Consider the following 19,867-nt stretch of genomic DNA (forward strand, 5'->3'; position numbering starts at 1 on the left):
CAGTGTAATTTCCGATTCATAGATTCCAAGGCCAGAAGGGGCCACTGTGAGCATCTAGTCTGACTTCTAGGATAGCAGGGGCCAGACACCTGCCTCCAAGTAATTCCTAGAGCAGAGCTTTTCATCCTGTCTGGACTGAAAAACTGCTGGTGATGGAGAATCTGCCACACCCCTTTGGAAATTGTTACAGTGCTTCATTACTCGCTGTTAAAAATCATGCAGGCTTCATGTGTCCAGCGTCAATTTCAAGCCGTTGGCTCATGTTAGAGCTTTCTCTGCTAGACTGAAGAGCCTGTTTATTAAATATTTGTTCCACATGTAGGTTCTTATTTCTGGTCAAGTCACCCCTTAGCCCTCTCTTTGTTTAAACAACTAAAATGAGCTCCTTAAATCTCTCGCTACAAGGCAGGGCTATTCAACACGCGACCCAGGGGCCACATGCGACCTGGGGCCTGTTTGTTTGCGGCCTGCAGTGCGGTTTGGGTTTCCACGGGACTCAACACGCGGCCCACAGGTGGGATCCTTTGAACATGGCCTCCACTGGCAACACGTGCCATAATGGTCAATGTCGTGGTCTTCTGCTGAGATGCATTTTAGTAGTTAAATTCCTGGACTGTCCTTGCTCATGAAAGTGCTGCCACATGAGTGGGAATCAGGTCAATGTTGCATTTTACAAATAGCAGCAGAACTGACTTAAATGGGGCGTGTGTGTTGTTAGTTTTGCCTTAACCCTTGTCTTCATGCCCATCAGTGTGAGAGAAGCTAGTTGCATATCTTTGCATATCTTTGCATGTATTTGCTGTACATGCATGTACTGTGAGTATCACTGTGGTGCTTCCGAAGTTGAGTAGCCCTGCTCCAAGGCATGACTTCCAGTCCACCTGCAGTTTTAGCAGGCTGCTGTGTCGCAGAAGAGATGGGAAGCAGCCTGAGACTGCACCAGTCAGAAATGCAGGTGAGAGTGTGAATTGAGTCCCTGGAATCCCTCCCATGTGTTAATGGAGTATCTGGATTCAAGCCCCGGGGGTTACGTGAGCAGGAGTGATAGGCACAAGCCGGGATGCAAAGCGCCAGTAAGGCAGAGAGGCCAAAAGAAGTGGTGCACGCTGGGCTGCTCTGAGAGACGCCTGTGGTAAGCGCTCTCCCCGTGGGGCTGGGGGCAGCGGGAAGCAGGGTGAGAGAGCGAGGCCCCTGCTTGCCTTTGGCTGCGTGTTTACACTAGCTAGGCCTGATCCCAAAGTCCACCGAGCCAGGGCTAGGAAAACATTCCAGACCGAACTGGGCCCTGTTTCCGGCGCGTGAACAAAGCCAACAGGCAAGAGCAAATTCCTGGGTCCAGCCCCTCCGGCAAGGAGCGCCTGGCTGGCCCGCAGCTTCTCTCCTGGAAACCAGGGGCCAGCAAACTGCAGCATCGCCGCAGGGCACGGGGCACCGGGCGCCATGTCCAAGCGCCGTGTGGCTCACGGAAGGGCGAGGCAAGTGCCCCACACGCAGGCAGACCTTGCAATGCCCAATGGCTCGGCGTCGCGGGACAGCAGGAAATGCTCTGGCCACTCGGCAGCCCTTTGCCTCGCTACAGCTGGCAGGGAGCCACTGGTTTGTAATCTGCCCCCGCGGCGACACCCGCCTGCCCAGTGCAACAGGCAGCTCAGAGAGACTCGGCTTCAGACTGCCTCCTCCTCACCTTCAGCCCCGCCCAGAGCTGACCTCACCTGACCCAGGCCCGCTAGCCCGGGAGGGCTCGGCCCTGCCTGGACCAGCTCGCCCAGCCCTCACCTGCCGTGGGGCAAGCAGTGTGTGACAGCATCGGGCGAGACACAGCTCTTGTGCCTCCCAAGGCCATAAGCGGGCCTGGCTCTTCCCCAGCCGGAGCCCAGCATCCGCCGTGGGTGCTGGTGGCTGGGCTGGGCGGGAGGTCGGACTAGGTGGCTGTGGGTCCCCCTGGCCTCCGGCGCTCTGGCCCTGAGCTGCTGGCTGCTGAAGGACGCCTGAGACCGGCAGTCCTGGGAGGTTGTCACCCTGGGGTACCTGGGGCGTCCCGTGTGCCAGGCGGAGCAGCTCAACAGAGCGGTGAGAGGCCCCACGAGGCTCACTCCTCCCTGTGGCGGGCTCTAGCCGATGCTGCCAGACGGCCGTTCAGAGCACCCGTCCTGGCACCAGGGCCGCCACAGTCGGGCCAAGGGCCGGCCTGTCCAGACACACCCGTGGCTCACGCTGTGTGTGCACTGAGCCCACAGCCACAGGAGACCCCAGTGACTCAGCTAAGGGCTGGAGGAGTCCCAGCCTGGCGGGTGTGGTCCCAGAGCTGTATGAGCGCCTCCCCCTGCCGGCACAGGGCTCCCCATACGGACCAGGACTGTTCCAGCCACGTGCGGGGACTGGCTGCAGCCCCAGAGCTCTGGCCCGGCTACTGGAGGGGGCAGAGCCGCACAAGCCAGCCTGGGATCCACAGGAAAGTGAGGGCCCGGGGCGGGGGCAGGAGACCTCTGTCCTGCAGGAACTGCAGCTCTGCCTCCGTGCAAAGGGGTGTGTGTCAGGGATGGGCACATGATCCTGCACATCCAGAGCCCCATTCTCTGAGGGTCCCTGTGCCCTGCCCCCTGGGGCTCCCTGTCCCCTGCCCCCTGGGGGTCCCTGCCCCCTGGGGCTCCCTGTCCCCTGCCCCCTGGGGGTCCCTGCCCCCTGGGGCTCCCTGTCCCCTGTCCCCTGGGGCTCCCTGTCCCCTGGGGCTCCCTGTCCCCTGGGGCTCCCTGCACCCAGTTCCCTGGGGCTCCCTGTCCCCTTGGGGGTCCCTGTGCCCTGTCCCCTGGGGCTCCCTGTCCCCTGGGGGTCCCTACACCCAGTTCCCTGGGTCTCCCTGTCCCCTGGGGTCCCTGTCCTCTGTCCCCTGGGGTCCCTGTCCCCTGGGGCTCCCTGTCCCCTGGGGGGTCCCTGTGCCCTGTCCCCTGGGGGTCCCTGTCCCCTGGGGGTCCCTGCACCCAGTTTCCTGGAGCTCCCTGCGCCCTGTCCTCTGGATCTCCCTGGGGGCCCTGACACTACACAGCTCCTTTGGTCCCTGGCGCTGGCCCTCCAGGGGGCATGGCCCAGGCTAACCCTGGCTCTTCATCCCCAGGGCGATGGCTTTGGTACTTGGAGCCCCACTGCGTTCCTGTGGGCCACCTGTAGAGAGAGTCTCCCTGGCTCCTCTCCTAGCCCCAGGCCTGTTGTCTGGAGAAGGGATTCCCCGGCCAGGCAGAGGAGCAGCGTGCGGACGCGAGCCACCGCGTTGGTTGCTGCGGCGAGAGCGTCTCAGCGCACGTGGATGTGGCGTGGGCCTGCCCTGACGACGGGACGTGCTCCGTGGCAGCTAGAGCTCACCCTGGTGAGTGCCCTGGGGGCAGGCTGGGGAGCTGGGAGGTGGCCAGGCTGCAGGAGCCAAAGCCGCTCAGAACGGTGAAAGGGTCTGGAAGGAGGGTGGGAATCGGACGCTGCCTTTCCCAAGCTTACTCTGCTGCCCCCCCCCATAAAGTTCTCCTGGGTTCCGACCCCTGGAGGGGAAGTACAGGTTACAATTTAACCCGGCCCTTTTTGTGGCTGACAACACCCGCGGGCAAGTTCCAAAGTCCAGTCTGGCCATGGCGTTGAGCTTTTAGCAGGTTCACCTGCGTGGTGCCTGTTCCGGGCGCACTGTCTCTACGCTGCTGGGTTTGCTCCCACACACGAGCCCACCCTCTTCCCTAGGCTGGCCAGGCGAAAGCGCCCTTGTGGCTGCCAGGAGCTAGCCTCAGAGAGCCAGCCGGCCGGCCGGCTGTCTCCGTGGGGGAGACAAGGCCTGGCATAGCTAAGCCTGACCCACCGGCCCCCTTTTCCTAGAGTAGATGCAGGGAGCCCTCTTTCACACATGCTAGCTATTGGCGCCTGGTGGAGACCTCAGGAGGGAGCTCCAGCTAACAGTCTGCACGGGACTGTCCAGAGTGGGGCAGCACGCGGGGGAGGCAGCGTGGTTTGGTCCTAGGAGCAGGGATGCAAGCTGGGCTCTCCAGGGCGGCTGGACTCGGACGCTGGGGGCTGGCACAGAGCAGCTACCCGGAGCTTTCTCAGAACGCTCAGGCCTGGGCTCAGTAGTTTAACGGGAGCCGCCATTAGCCAGTGCCAGCCTGCCGGTGACACGGGCCCGTGGTGCCTCGTCGTGGGGTTTGCCAGGTGTGGTAAGTGCCTGGAGCTCTCTGAATGGAGCCAGAAGGAGAGCACTGCCCCACAGCAGCAAAAGGGGGCCCAGGCCCGGCATCGCTAGTGCAGGTGCGAGTGTCCAGGTACCAGACCCCTAGCTGGCCTCCGACCTGGGCTTTAGACTTGTTCTTCACGCGCCAAGCCCTTTGGGTGCCCGCCGCGGAGCAGACAGAGCGTCTGGCCACCCCAGACAGTGGCCATTCCTGCACAGCTGCCAGGAGCGCGCTCGGCCGAGGTGGCTGACCCCGGGCGGGAGCTCTGGGGGGTGGAAGCAGCAGCTGTTTGGGGCTGGCCACGGCCTGTCCGAGTCATGTTTGCCGTGTGCTGGCTGCGCGGCGGGGGCATGTGCAGTGTTTGCTCTGTGCACAGAGCCAGGGACTTCAGTCTCTGAGCTGGCAGGCCATCAGCTTCCCCGCACGCTGCCTTCACGTGATCGCTAGCCAGAGGAGCCTGTGGCCTGACACCTCACCTCACTGCAGGGCGAGGCCGTGGGGCTCTGCGGGAGAATGGGTCATGCTCTTGGGATCTGCCTTCCTCCTCCAGGCCACAGAGCGGGCAGGGAGAGCCTCCATAGTCAGGGATTATAGAAGAACGTTCTTAGCAGTCCCCAGGCGCCAAAAGTGACTCGTGGGAGCACTCCCCCCCTTGGGCCCCCACCAAAGTCTTACTTGCTGAATGAGGTGCCCCCAGACCCCCTCCCTGCCCCTCTGGCTGGCCATCCTGCACCCCTGCCTTCCGCAGGCTCCAGCCGCCATTCACAAGGGTCTGAATAAATCCTTCGTCCCAGACAATTGGGTTCAGGACTGTTTTACGCCTTGTGAAGTGGGCCCTTTGGAGGCACCAAGTATCTGTACGGCTGCTCTGGGCTTTATTCTGTTTGCACATTGCAAAAGTGACCAAGTCGCAATCACTTTTCCTGAAACTCCCCCCGATTCGCCCCTCCTGTGACTCCAGCAGAGTTGGTCCTTATTTAGAGCCATGTGAAATGCAACCTGTCCCGCCGTGCTCTTCTGTTCCGGGATCCCAGGCCTGCCTCCCCCTACGGCATGACGTCGAGTGACCTGCAGGAGACAGGCCAAGCGCTGGCCCCTTCCAAAGGAACTGGGCAGAAACGCGTGTGCCTCTTTCCACGCAGTGCTGAGCTGGCTGGAGGGTTTCCACGCAGCCGTCTGCATCGCGTTTCAGCGGCTGAGCGAGCCGGACGGCATTCGCTTGCTTGGCTCTCATGTGTCCTGTCCCTGAAAACATGCTGGGGACACCGTGCCTTGGAAACCACAACCCACCTCTCCAACTGGCAGCACTGCCCTGGGATGGAGAGCCTTTCCTTTCAGCTATCTCACCCCCCTCGGCCCTTGTGTTTGGGGCTCTTTTAAGCTTGGCCCTTATTATTCTTTTTGGCACAGGAAGGATGGTGGATGGCCACGCAAGCACACCACAGGGGCAGGAAAGAGATTTCCGCCAGGCAAATCAGTGGCTTTTAAAATTACTAATAGCAAAATGACAACTACATGGAAAAGAACTTCGGCAAGAGGCTTTCACTGTGAGAGTCCCTGCTTCCCCCACGGCCCCAGTCAATCCCCTGGGGGAACTGCTCACAGGGGCTACTGCCCCCCAACTCGCACCTGAACGACGGCCTCTTCTGAGCAGCAGCTTGGCAGAGCATAGAACAAGGGGAGCTTAGGACAGAAAGTCGAGCCAGTGGAACTGCAAGGGGAAGCGTACCAGTCCCTGCCATGCAGCTATGTGAACTGTGATTGTCTGAGTTGGAACGTGGCCAGGACACCGAAGGTGCCACAAATTCATGTGCCACAAATTCATGAATGGGCTTGAGTGTTTGGGGCCTCAGCTTGCATCTAAAATGTGTCTGAAATGCTGGTGAGATGTTGCCACCAACCAGTGTGTCAGGACTGGACTCTCCTTCCCGGAGCCCTGGCAGGCTTGCTTTTTTTACTTAGTTTAACAAAGGGAAGGCTAAGGGCTGACTTACTTACAGAGTGTAAACCTCCCTGGGAACAAATATTTGACAAGAAGCTCTTCAGTCTAGCAGAGAAAATTCTAACAAGTCCACTGGCTGGAAACTGAAGCTAGTGAAATTCAGGCTGAGCAGAAAGCCTAAGTTGTTATGGAATCAAGATTGGATGTTTCTTCAGAGACGCATTGTCTTGGGGCGGGTCTCTGGCCTGTGTTTACATGAGGTCAGACTAGCAGTGGTCCCCTATACTGGATCTATGGGGCTCCTCAGCCAGATACCAGCCAGCACTACAGTCTGCCCTGGTGGACAGTCTGACCTAGATTAGAACTTACCACATGCCAGGAGCAGTGTCCGGCGTGCCAGGAGCAGTGTCCGGCGTGCCAGGAGCACGGCGTCTGTGTCCACACGCCATGCTCTTGGTTAATAGTCCGACAGTTACTAATAGTTAATAGAGTGGCTTTGGCACATCACTGGCTCCGAGCGATCGCGACCCTGCACACATTCAAGTCTTGTTTTCAGTGGCTTGCCTCCAGCACCCAGCAGGTCGAGGCCGCAGCGATGATCCTGTGAGCAGCAAAGCCGCTCTTCCTGGCAGAGCTGGGCAAGCCCCCAGGTGACATTGCTTGCCCCTGCTCTGCAGCGTGCCCAGAGACCTGGAGCCAGGGTGTAGAGCAAGCTCAGTGTGCAGGTCAGGGACAGACACTCTGGGCTGGGGGTGGGGGTAAGTGGCCGCGGGGACGGTTTCTAACCAAGCCGGGCTATTGTTTTCAAAGCAGCAGGCGCTTCTGCCCAGCAGTGTAATGAAACACAGTGAATCCTTTGGCTTCCCCCACCCTTATGTTCCAGGAATGTCTCCAATTACTTATGATGTTGATTATTAAATATTTATCTTGCTGACACATCCAGAGGCCCCAGTCAGGCCAAGGCCCTGTTGTGCGAGGCCCTACAACAAAAGCACCTGCAGGCAGGCTGCCTGGTGCGTGTCGCTCCTTTCATTTGCTTTCCCAACATGATTGCACCCTCTGGGCTGCTTGGGGTGTAACAAGAGCTACATCTGGGATCAGCACAGGGGGCAGGCAAGCCATCGCACGCGTGTGTGTGTGTGTGTGTGTGTGTGCGCGCACGCGCGCGCACATGTGCACAGACAGTTAAACATCAAAAGAGAAACAACAGCAATGTGACCTGGGAAACAAAGAGTGGGGAATAAAACAACAGGGATACGTGCAGAAAAGAACAGCCCATCTGCAAGTCCAGTTCCCAGGCAACTCGTTGAAAGAATCAGGGCTTTGGCCCATGTGTTACCTGCTCTGGCACCATTTCCATCCCCATCTTCAGGGAGAGCCCTGTGGCTTCTACATGCTTGCTGTCTAAGGAGAGGCCCGAGAGTTTATCTCAGAGTAGGAAAGATGAAAGTGCTTTGCGTTGCATTGTTCCCCACACAATATATTTCCTTGAAAGCTTATGTATTGTTGACCAGCTCCGTGAATGTTTGCATTTCCTGATTTCCTGGTCATTAGCAGAGGGCCTGTTCCCACATGCGTGGCTCCCTGCGTTATTCCTCCTTTCAAACTGAGCTTAAAGGGCTCCTCGAAGATTTAGTGCGGTTGGCAGACAGGTGTTTGCAGCAGGGGCCAGAGCTCCTCAATGGTACAGCTCTAAGGAGTGGGAGACGGGGCCCCCTGCGTCCGTGGTTTTAGTTCAGATGTTGCACACTGGAGCACAGCCCTGTGTGTGCACGTGAGCAATTTGTAGAACAGCAGAAGAATCCACCCCGAGTGCAGGAGGATTGGGACAGATTTTGCTGTGAATTGTGGGCAGCACTTTGCCTTCTCTCGCTCTCCTCTGTGGGGAAGTGGAAAGTGTTTAAGTATGTCCACCAGAGAGACTGTCCTCGGGCTGCCCAGGGCTGGATCCTGCACGAGCTGGCTCTGCCCGCAGCAATGCTCACCGCTCCGCGGGCGCAGCAGGGTCAGAACGGCCCTTTTCGCAAGCTGCCAGCAGCTTCCCGGGCTCAGCTCTCTAGCAAGGTCAGGCCAGCAGTCTGCTGCCTGCCACCCACACCCAGAGCTGCGCGCTTGCCATCTTCCCGCCTCAGGCAGCTCAGAGCCCTCAGGGACACTCCAGGTTACGCTGTTCGCTGCCGTCTGCCCGGCTCATCCGGGCCTGGGACGAGTTTTTCACGGCTCTGGCTCAGGCCCCTCCGGAGTGCCCTGATAATGAGCTCAGACCAGCTCGGTCTGTATCTGCTGGGCCCTCTTGTGGGCTCCTGGTTCTAGGGGATGCCCCTGGAAACAATGCAGGAGGCTGTAAGTCCCGTTACAATTACCGCCGCTATTAATTCTACAGACGCTGTGCACCCGCCCAGGGACACCACAGCCCTGCAAACAAGCATCCAGCCTCCTGCCCCACAGACGGCCCCATCAAGCATGGCCCACAGCCTTTGGGGCTCAGCCTTCCACAGTGTCTCTGCCTCAGGGATGGACGGTTCCCCTGGCCATGCTCTCTGTGTGAAATGCAGCACAGCCCTGGCCTAGCTGCCTCTGAGCTCGCAGCCTGGCTCCAACACCAAGGCCCGCTGTGCTCTTGGCAAGCCGCCTCTGCACAGCCATCTGCCAAGGGGAGCAAACGGGCGGTGGGTGAAACTGCTGCTTGGGGAGACGAGCTGTCCAGCCTTTGCCACCCCACTGCTCCGCTCGGGCCCCTCTCCCTTCTCTCTCTTCTTTCCTCCATCCTCCCCCTCTGCTCACCCCTTCCAGCCAGATCCCTGAGCCCAGCTGTGGAAAGTGACATTCGAAAAACACTGTTTGAAAATGTTTTTCCTAAAGAAAATGGAGCCTCTTTCCTGGCATGCCCGACTGTGAAGCCCGAACATGCAAAGGTACCTATTTGAAAGCACTGCATTTGGGAATAAAACAGATCCGTACAGATGTGAGTCTATACCCGAAATATGTCAGAGATTCCTTTGCAAAGCTTTGTAGTAAGGGTGAGTCGGCTGTCCTGCTGAATACACCATTGCGTATTAGGCAGTACACGATACAGCTCTTCTCTGCTTTACATTTTCATCATCAATATTTCCAAGCTGATTTTATCTTTTAAAAGTCTCCTTAAGCCTTCATAAAGGGCACAGCCACACTTCCCGGAAGATCTCTGGAGATCGATCTTCCAGCGTTCAATTTAGCAGGTCTGGAAAGGACCCACTAAATTGAACACTGAGGGTACCCTCATTGATCCTGGAACTCCTTGAGAAGTAAGGAAAGTCAATGGGAGAGTTTCTCCCATCAGTTGCCTGCTGCAAGGTACATCAAATTCACAGAGCTGGAGTTTGTTGCAAGGGGATGTGGATTGCAACTGCTTTAAACACTAAGGAGAGGGGATCACCACATGGGAGTGTAAAGGATTTTTTATTCAACTAAAACTGGGAAGGGAGGGGAATCTCATTCATACATTCAATCACACTTACAGTCCCAGGCAGGATGATAAGGCGAGCAGGAGGCAGTTCATATTCTTTCATCTTCCCAAGTTGACTCCTAAGCTGGTCCGCTGGCCAGGCGATCCGAGCAGAGGGCGTTCTGGGAGGCTCCACTTGATGGTCCACCACCACTGTGTGTCTGTCCCTCTCTCCTTCAAGGATCAGCCACATGCAGCCTCTGAGTCTGGGCCTCTTGGGGCCGTGTGCACACCCTGCTGGGGGGCCGTGTGCACTCCCTGCTGGGGGCCGTGTGCACTCTCTGCTGGGGGGCTGTGTGCACACCCTGCTGGGGGGCCGTGTGCACTCTCTGCTGGGGGGCGTGTGCACACCCTGCTGGGGGGCCGTGTGCACTCCCTGCTGGGGGGCCGTGTGCACTCTCTGCTGGGGGGCCGTGTGCACACCCTGCTGGGGGGCGTGTGCACTCCCTGCTGGGGGGCCGTGTGCACACCCTGCTGGGGGGCCGTGTGCACTCTCTGCTGGGGGGCCGTGTGCACTCTCTGCTGGGGGGCGTGTGCACACCCTGCTGGGGGGCCGTGTGCACACCCTGCTGGGGGGCGTGTGCATTGTTGTTTACTCCTGCTGTTTACCTCAGACATTCTTCTGCACTCACTCAGGGAAGGGGTAGGGGGTTAACAGACAACACGCCAACAGTTTAAGGAACCAAATAACATTAACAGGTGAGAAAGAACAACCACCATTTTAACTGTCCCCTTACTTCTCCTTTGCCTCCAACAGAGTTGTGAACCTTGCATTGACTTTCTCTGCCTGGAGAGACGTGGCCAAAGTAATAATTCCGGATTACACACTGAAACAAAGACATTATTTTAAATGAGTCAGTGTGGTTTAGTGTGTTCATAATAAAGTTCATTGTTTTTAGAAGAAGGGAACACTGTGTGAGCTTCATAACAATAGACATGTTTATGAAATTTCACAGTATGTTTTGTTAAAATATGTTTCCAAAGATTTTAGGCATAACAAAGGATTGTATATCTTAGTAAGGTATTGATTTTGGTGGAGCGTTCTCTTTAAACTAGTTCATCAGACTGTCAGAAGTAAAGAAAGGGAAATTCTTTTGTGCAGCTCTCTGGAAGAAAAGGAAAGTTGTCCCTTAAAGGGCTGTCTTCAACAGAGGAGTCAATGAGAGTAGGGATGGATGGAAAAGACAGGAAGACTTTGGAAGCATGTTTTTGGTACTATAGTAATTAAAATTAAGATGTGTATTTTAGATGAGGGTGGCCTTTTGAAGAATTTATTTCAAAACCTGTCTGTCTGAAGATGCAAGCACGCAAGGTAATGATGAATACTCAGTTTGTGCATCTCAAAATCTAGGCAAGGATTTTTTGGAGATGTGATTTTATAATCTTCAGCAACAAACTAATGAAATATTTAAAGCCAATTTGAACTAAGGTCCTGTAGACATATAAGGCACAACTGGTTTTGTCAGTACGTTCAGCAGCTGACAGTTGATATCTCTGGCTTGGCACATGCTTCGTTACCACTCAATGGCGCTATCCCAGGCTCAGTTATGCTAATAGATCTGGCAAGCTGAAGGGTTTTTCACTTTTAGGTTAATAGACCGACTTGGCAGAGCGACGGGGGACCTCACTGGTGTGCAGCAGCCTGCTTGGGAGCCTCCAGGAATGGCCAGAACAGGGATAAGGAGAAGGAAGAGGTTAGGGTACTGCCTCCCCTTGCCTCTTTTACCTGACACCCACGGGGGCAAGCGACCCCACCCTGCCCTACATTGCCCACTGTGCAGGAACCAGGCGAAGGGGTCTGGCTTGTGAGGAACTGCTGGTTGGAGCAGCAGAAAAACCTTCCCCAGCCTGAACCAGGTGGGCCACACTTCCTCTCTGCCGGCCGTCCCTCCGGCCACGCTTCCTCTCTGCCGGCCGGCCCTCCGCCCGTCCCTCCGGCCACGCTTCCTCTCTGCCGGCCGTCCCTCCGCCCGTCCCTCCGGCCACGCTTCCTCTCTGCCGGCCGTCCCTCCACCCGTCCCTCCGGCCACGCTTCCTCTCTGCCGGCCGTCCCTCCACCCGTCCCTCCGGCCACGCTTCCTCTCTGCCGGCCGTCCCTCCACCCGTCCCTCCGGCCACGCTTCCTCTCTGCCGGCCGTCCCTCCACCCGTCCCTCCGGCCACGCTTCCTCTCTGCCGGCCGTCCCTCCACCCGTCCCTCCGGCCACGCTTCCTCTCTGCCGGCCGTCCCTCCACCCGTCCCTCCGGCCACGCTTCCTCTCTGCCGGCCGTCCCTCCACCCGTCCCTCCGGCCACGCTTCCTCTCTGCCGGCCGGCCCTCCGCCCGTCCCTCCGGCCACGCTTCCTCTCTGCCGGCCGGCCCTCCGGCCACGCTTCCTCTCTGCCGGCCGGCCCTCCGCCCGTCCCTCCAGCCACGCTTCCTCTCTGCCGGCCGTCCCTCCGCCCGTCCCTCCGGCCACGCTTCCTCTCTGCCGGCCGGCCCTCCGCCCGTCCCTCCGGCCACGCTTCCTCTCTGCCGGCCGGCCCTCCGGCCACGCTTCCTCTCTGCCGGCCGTCCCTCCACCCGTCCCTCCGGCTACGCTTCCTCTCTGCCGGCCGTCCCTCCACCCGTCCCTCCGGCCACGCTTCCTCTCTGCCGGCCGTCCCTCCGCCCGTCCCTCCGGCCACGCTTCCTCTCTGCCGGCCGTCCCTCCGCCCGTCCCTCCGGCCACGCTTCCTCTCTGCCGGCCGTCCCTCCACCCGTCCCTCCGGCCACGCTTCCTCTCTGCCGGCCGTCCCTCCACCCGTCCCTCCGGCCGCGCTTCCTCTCTGCCGGCCGGCCCTCCGCCCGTCCCTCCGGCCACGCTTCCTCTCTGCCGGCCGTCCCTCCACCCGTCCCTCCGGCCACGCTTCCTCTCTGCCGGCCGTCCCTCCACCCGTCCCTCCGGCCACGCTTCCTCTCTGCCGGCCGGCCCTCCAGCTGTCCCGCCGGCCGCGCTTCCTCTCTGCCGGCCGTCCCTCCGGCCGTCCCTCCGGCCGTGCTTCCTCTCTGCCGGCCGTCCCTCCGCCCGTCCCTCCGGCCACGCTTCCTCTCTGCCGGCCGTCCCTCCGCCCGTCCCTCCGGCCGCGCTTCCTCTCTGCCGGCCGTCCCTCCGCCCGTCCCTCCGGCCACGCTTCCTCTCTGCCGGCCGTCCCTCCGCCCGTCCCTCCGGCCACGCTTCCTCTCTGCCGGCCGTCCCTCCGCCCGTCCCTCCGGCCACACTTCCTCTCTGCCGGCCGGCCCTCTGCCTGTCCCTCCGGCCACGCTTCCTCTCTGCCGGCCGGCCCTCCGCCCGTCCCTCCGGCCACGCTTCCTCTCTGCCGGCCGGCCCTCCGCCCGTCCCTCCGGCCGCGCTTCCTCTCTGCCGGCCGTCCCTCCACCCGTCCCTCCGGCCACGCTTCCTCTCTGCCGGCCGGCCCTCCAGCTGTCACTCCGGCTGCGCTTCCTCTCTGCCGGCCGTCCCTCCGCCCGTCCCTCCGGCCACGCTTCCTCTCTTCCGGCCGTCCCTCCGCCCGTCCCTCCGGCCACGCTTCCTCTCTGCCGGCCGTCCCTCCGCCCGTCCCTCCGGCCACGCTTCCTCTCTGCCGGCCGTCCCTCCGCCCGTCCCTCCGGCCACGCTTCCTCTCTGCCGGCCGGCCCTCCAGCTGTCCTGCCGGCCGCGCTTCCTCTCTGCCGGCCGGCCCTCCGGCCGTCCCTCCGGCCGCGCTTCCTCTCTGCCGGCCGGCCCTCCGGCCGTCCCTCCGGCCGCACTTCCTCTCTGCCGGCCGTCCCTCCGGCCGCGCTTCCTCTCTGCCGGCCGTCCCTCCAGCCGTCCCTCCGGTGGCGCTTCCTCTCTGCTGGCCGTCCCTCCGGCCGCGCTTCCTCTCTGCCGGCCGTCCCTCCGGCCGTCCCTCCGGTGGCACTTCCTCTCTGCCAGCCGTCCCTCCGGCCGTCCCTCCGGCCGCGCTTCCTCTCTGCCGGCCGTCCCTCCGCCCATCCCTCCGGCCGCGCTTCCTCTCTGCCGGCCGTCCCTCCGGCCGTCCCTCCGGCCGCGCTTCCTCTCTGCCGGCCGTCCCTCCGGCCGTCCCTCCGGCCGCGCTTCCTCTCTGCCGGCCGTCCCTCCGGCCGTCCCTCCGGCCGCGCTTCCTCTCTGCTGGCCGTCCCTCCAGCCGCGCTTCCTCTCTGCCGGCCGTCCCTCCGGCCGTCCCTCCGGCCACACTTCCTCTCTGCCGGCCGTCCCTCCGGCCGTCCCTCCGGCCACACTTCCTCTCTGCCGGGCCGTCCCTCCGGCCGTCCCTCCGGCCACGCTTCCTCTCTGCCGGCCGGCCCTCCAGCCACGCTTCCTCTCTGCCAGCCATCCCTCCGGCCGTCCCTCCGGCCGTGCTTCCTCTCTGCCGGCCGTCCCTCCGGCCGTCCCTCCGTCCGTGCTTCCTCTCTGCCGGCCGGCCCTCCGGCCATGCTTCCTCTCTGCCAGCCGTCCCTCCGGCCGCGCTTCCTCTCTGCCAGCTGTCCCTCCGGCCGTCCCTCCGGCCGTGCTTCCTCTCTGCCGGCCGTCCCTCCGGCCGTCCCTCCGGCCGTCCCTCCGGCCGCGCTTCCTCTCTGCCGGCCGTCCCTCCGGCCGTCCCTCCGGCCGCGCTTCCTCTCTGCTGGCCGTCCCTCCGGCCGTCCCTCCGGCCGCGCTTCCTCTCCGCCGGCCGTCCCTCCGGCCGTCCCTCCGGCCGCGCTTCCTCTCTGCCTATGTGATGGGCAGGATGTTAGTTAGCAATGGCTGCTCCATTTCTCAGTTTAATAACAGGATCCTCTGAAAACGGCTGTTTGACCCTCACTGCCACATTTTGGAACAAAATCGCCAGCAACTGCTTTTACTCCCCGTTTCTTATTTTGCGCATCTCCGGCATTAGGATCTTAAAGGGTTCCCCTTTCCCGGTGCTTTGTCTTTGAGATATGTGGGGAAGATTGTTGCTTTGCTACCGAGTATCAGCGGCTCTCTTCGCTCGGTACACTTGGATGCACGTCGCTATTTGAGCTGATAGAACAACGGGAGAAAAGGCTGTTGTGTCAAAAAACACCAGTTGAAATTGTGTATGTTCTAGAAAAGATCATTACTGAGCCGTTGTCCAGCGGCCCTGGAGGTGGCGGAGGCTTGGCGCTGGGCCCTGAGGAGGCCCCTGGGTTAACACTGCTCTGTGCACCCCTCAGCCTGCTTGCCTGGTTTGTTTAAAAACGCTCCGGTGCTGCAAGCGGCCCAGCACGGAGCCCTGGTATTGAAGGTAGCCCAGGACCTTGCACACAGGAAGGTCAGACTATGAGAAAGGGGTCCCTTCGCCCTGGCAGCTGCAGGCCAGCCCTGAGCACAGCTAGGCTGTCGTTCAGGAGACACAAAGTGGAGGTGCAGAGTCCTGAGCCGTGGCCACAGCGCCATGAAGTCCCAGCCCCCGGCAACGTGCCTGACACGGACAGAGGGCCCTGCTCGGAGCAACTGCAAACCCCTTCTCGGGCCCTGGCCGGAGGGACCGGCCAGCGGGACCCAGCCTGAGGGCCGGCTCCTTCCCGTGGCGACAGACTGGGAAGGAATCTGCTTTCAGCCCCTAGCTGCGGATCTCCCCATGGCACAGCCCAGGCAGCAAACGTCGCAGGGGAGACGGCAGCCCCTGCCTGGGCGACAAATGGAGGCTACTAGAGAAGCGGTTTATCGGTGTAAAGGGCCGTGGGACGTGAATGAGCTGTCCTGGATAAGGCTCATTTACAGCAGCATAACGGCCTGCGTAGCGGGGCTGTACGGGCGCAACTCGCCCAGCGTAACAGTCAGCCCCTCAGTGACGGCTCCAACAGCTGCACGCAGGCCAAGCCTGCCCGTGAGAATGGCCATAGGGCACGGGGCTCCAGCCAGCCCACTCTCCTGTCTGCCGCCCGTGCCTGGTGCCCGGTGCCCGGAGGGAATGAACAGGCCGGGGCGGTTCCCATGTCTGGCCAGCAGAGGCTAGGGACGTGCATCGCATGGGGAGCCACCCTGCCCACCCAGGCTACTGCCCCACGCAGGGGCATTCTCAGGTTCTTTTTGTGAGCTCACGTCTAGTTTTGGGCCTTCAGCGGTTTCCCTGGCTGAAGTGAGTTGTGTGGCGCCTGGGCAGTGTTAACCAGGGGGCTGCCCCCTTTGTGCCCCAGAGCGAGGGGCGTCTGGTGCAGGGTGTGGGGGACCCGTCCCGCCTGGCGGGGAGTGAAAGGTGACACTGTGGCCCGTCCCTAGCTGTGCCGCAGCCCCGCACACATTGCCATATGTAGCATTCCCTCGGCTGCCGTTAGTCCTATTTACAGACCACTTGAATTCTCGCCTCTTATCAGGTTGTCCAGATTCCTGTCGTGCTGCCTCCAGACACCGCCAGCTGCCCCTGCCAGAGCTGTGCAGAGCCCGGCGGGTCCTGATGTCTTTGACAGGTGAGGCACAAAGCTCGGCAGAGATTTCTGGCCCCACCCAGCGCAGGCTTTCCTGGCTTCTCCTCCTCCTCCTCCTCACCGCGCCGCAGCAGCAGGCAGCCTCGGGAGCTGATGCTGCCTCTGGCTGGCCCAGGGTGACCATGGTTGCAGTCCCTTGCGCATGGGCCTGGGCCCATCCCATAGGAGAGGGGCCAGGGTGAGGCCCAGCGCAGGCCCCATCCGTAGCCCCTGCATACTCCCTGCAGCCCAGGCTTCCCTGCAAGGCCCCTGCAGTGTAGACCTGGCCTTGGTGTGTGAGTTCACACACGTTGTTCCATAAACAAAGAGCACAGCACTGGGACAGAGCCAACCTTCCCGTTTCCTCCCCCCGGCTGACCTGTGATTCCGGACTTCCTGCCTACGCTATGGCCTGCGGGCGTGGGCCAGGAAACCCACTGGAGAGCAGATCTCTCTGCACTTTGCAGATCGCGAGGGTGTGGGTGCACGAGGGAGAGCTAAGGACAGTGGGCGTTTGTTTGGGCTGGGAAGGCTGCTGAGGGATGTGGAAATTACAAAGGGCCACATAGTTTAAGATCCCGAATGCCTCTCTGCTCACACGAGGGTTTGTGAAATGGTCTGGAGGGGTGCCTGACCCACTATGTGCCTTCCAGGGGAGGTGTTAGCAACATCCTGGAGCAGATGGTGATGGTTTGACATTCTCTCTGCTATGGTAGGTCGTGGGCTCCATGTCGGGCTAGCAGCCGCATGACCCAGCGGGTAGAACTTTGGCTTTGGCTTACAGGGCCAGTGAGTGTAGGCTAGTCCTGGCTCTGTGGGTCACTTGCCTCTGCAGAGCGAGTGGTGTTCATGCCCCTCTGCGCGTGCTCTCTGTGAGCTGATCCCGGTCGGTCTGAAAGCCTAACGTGTCTGCTTGTAGCCATGGGCGCTGGGCTGACGTTTGCCAAGCACCTGACCCGGAGAGAGGCAGCGCTTGTGAGCCCACGGGGGCTGGATTAGCAATATGGGAGGCCGGACTGAGGGTGCTCTGTGAGCACAGTGCTAGTGAATGACCCTGAAAAGAGTGGGATGCACTGCCTGGGTGAGGGCACACGCGCTGCTTCAAACCGCTACAAGTGAGGAAATGCTGCACGTTTAAACGGGCGTCTTGCAAGCGCTAAGTGGGGGGAGCTTCACTGCAGTACAATCATTGCAGCTCCTATCGGCTGGTTTCCTGAGGGTTCCTGGGCCGTGAGGAGCCACCTGGGTAAGTGCCTCATGGCTACCCTGACCCCCCCCACCTCCTTCCACACCCCATCTCCCTGTCCTAGGTCTCTGCTCCCCTCCTCCCTCAGGTCACCACCCCTCCCAGGCCCTGGTCACAACCCACGCTCCCTCTCAGAGCCCGCGCCCTCTCCCGTGCCCCAAGCTCCCTTCTGCACCCCGCCCTCAGCCCAGACAGAAAAGCGCAGCCCTTGACCACTTACCATACTTCTGGAATTATTGCCCACCCCTGCGCTACTCAGCTCTCCCTCGTGCAGACCTGTGATCATCCCAGCGGTACTCTGACCCTGCATGCCCCAGTGTCTTACAAATGTGGCCTGCGGCTACGTTTGGACAGACAGTGCAGGCTCCACGTCACTTGCGCATGCGCTGAGCTGTGCCTGAGTCCACGTTTTCCTCTCCGCTTTGCTTTACACTTGACAAAAGTAAAAGAGGAGCCAAACCTCGGGGTAGTTCAGCAGAACCCTCGCTCTTTTTAGCTCTGCATTTAACCCTTTGAGGGTAACGTAAAAGCCCTCCTCTTCCAATTCCCTTCTGCTCTGGACACAGAGCAGTGGCATTTTCAAACTCTCTCTCCTCTCCACGGCAAACAGCTGCATGTGCCTGCTACCGCCAGAGACCCGCCTGTCTCCATGCTGAGCTCACAGAAAGGAGGGCTCTTTGAGGAAAGGACGGGAGCAGAAGGAAGTGGCTGCCTATTGTCAAAAGTTTGCTAGTCAGATGTCACCCGGATAACACTGCTCTTGGGCAAGGAGGATAGAGCACAGCACCTCCTGTGTGTCTGGGGCAAGCTGTGGGGAGTTAATAGAGCAGGCATCTCACCCCGCTGGCTGGGGCGTGTTCCGACATAGGGCAGCAGTATTCCCTCCCGCCGTAGCAGATAACGCTGGTGAGGGGAAGCAGCCTGCAGCAGAGAGGGAGTGCTGAGTAGACAGGAGGATGTGTGCCCATGCTGATGAGAAGTGGACCAGGCTAGGAATATGCCACCCTGGCGGCTGTCTGTCCATTCTGGTCCGGACACTGCACATGGCTACAGCTGCTCTGCACTCCTGTCAGCCTGTGGGAAGCATGTTCGGCACAGCGGAAGTTTGCAGCATGTGTCGAGGTGTCGTTCAGACCCCAGGGCCGTAGTCCGGACACTTTGCTCTGGTTTCTTTGCAGAGGATTAGTGGTGTGTTTTAATGATTGTGTTTGTGTCTGACCTCTGAAGGTGACATGACCTCACCTGAATTTATGGCACCACATGATTCTTCTGTTTGCTACCAACACTCAATTAAATTTCTTCTCCTCTCATGCAACCAAATTGTGATGTTCTAGCAGGTTCTGAGACATCCCCTCGGGGAGCGCTGCCAAGTTGTGCCGTCGCAGTGTGTGTCCCTTATGGAACGATACAGCCAGGGGACACATGGTGCAGCTGCACAGATTAGGAATTCACTCAGGCATGGCTGATCTGACACTCTGAACAGAACAGCTGAGCCGTGTGACCAAAACACAGCCTCGTGTGCAAAGCCCAGCCATCCCAAACCCAGCGTTAGCTCAGGGTCGTCTCTGTTGATAGGGGCCTCCCAGAAAGCTTCAGGGAGAGAGGGACTTAGAAGCACACCTCCCATGGAAAGTCAGTGGCACATGAACTCCTGAATCCCTTAGGCACGTTTGAAAGTGCCCCTCCCCCCCAACGTCCGGGTTTTGCAATAGCGGCTCGTTGCCCCAGCACTGGCTTGCTCTCGCGGCCTGCCTCAGCTGCGAGGAGAGGTGGGAGCTAGGTGCCTGGGGAGGCTGGCGGAGGATTGCCTGGCATTGGGAACTCTGGCACAGTCCATCTTCACTTTGCTCCTGCCATGTGCGGCAGACTATGCGTGTCGTCCGCATGGAACCGTGGGGGCTGGCCATTGGCTCTGATCCAGTCTCCCCACCGGTGCTCCGAGGTGGTATGCCCCAAGCTCACAGCCGGCGTGTTAGGCAGTGTCTCATGTGGGCCGAATGAATGTTTACACAAAAGATTCTGCAGCCAGCCTAGCTGAGTTGTTCCCAGGTCATAGCCAATGGCATTGGGCTAGATCTTACATGGAGACTCTGCAAAGAAAGCCAATGTGCTGGCAAAGTAGGAGAGGGAAGTCAGCAGGCAGGCGCCCCTCTTGCTTCTGCAGAATTAGAAGCCACTGCAGAGAAATATAGCCTAGTGGTTAGAATAGGAATGGAGGGTCAGACTGCCAGGGTTCTCGTCCCTGACGTGCTCTGCGCTTCAGTTTACTCCTCTGTAAGATGGGTGCAGATACGAACCTGCCTTTCCGGGGCTTAATGTTTCTAACATGCTTTGTGATCATCAGATGCAGAGAACACGGAGATCAGCCTGACAAATGCAGCGCCTGCACTTTCAGGCTGATTGTGTGCCAAGACCAAATGCTCCCAGACTATCGTGTTCTGAAGCACCAATGATGAGAGCTCAGGTAATTAGCAGAGTCCTTTGCAGTGCTGCTGGTGCCGGCTGCCTGATGCATCGCTGTGCCCTGTGGGTCACACCATTCAGCTCATGCCAGCTCGAGCGAA

General features: G+C 60.0%; 1 long non-coding RNA gene across 2 annotated transcripts; it reads left to right on the forward strand.

The window, feature by feature from the left end:
* The first annotated feature begins 2,349 nt into the window (after positions 1-2,349).
* On the forward strand, positions 2,350-18,623 carry LOC112546577 (uncharacterized). 2 transcript variants are annotated; one of them, XR_016349541.1, is made up of 4 exons: positions 2,350-3,361; positions 15,968-16,060; positions 17,253-17,303; positions 17,914-18,623. It is a non-coding gene; the product is annotated as an uncharacterized LOC112546577 (long non-coding RNA). The 2 variants fall into 2 exon arrangements; XR_003090299.3 differs by lacking the exon at positions 2,350-3,361 and adding an exon at positions 10,219-10,327.
* Positions 18,624-19,867: the final 1,244 nt, after the last annotated feature.

Source organism: Pelodiscus sinensis, chromosome 4, assembly GCF_052426305.1.
Source record: "Pelodiscus sinensis isolate ZL-2025 chromosome 4, ASM5242630v1, whole genome shotgun sequence".
NCBI classification, from domain to species: Eukaryota; Metazoa; Chordata; order Testudines; family Trionychidae; genus Pelodiscus; species Pelodiscus sinensis.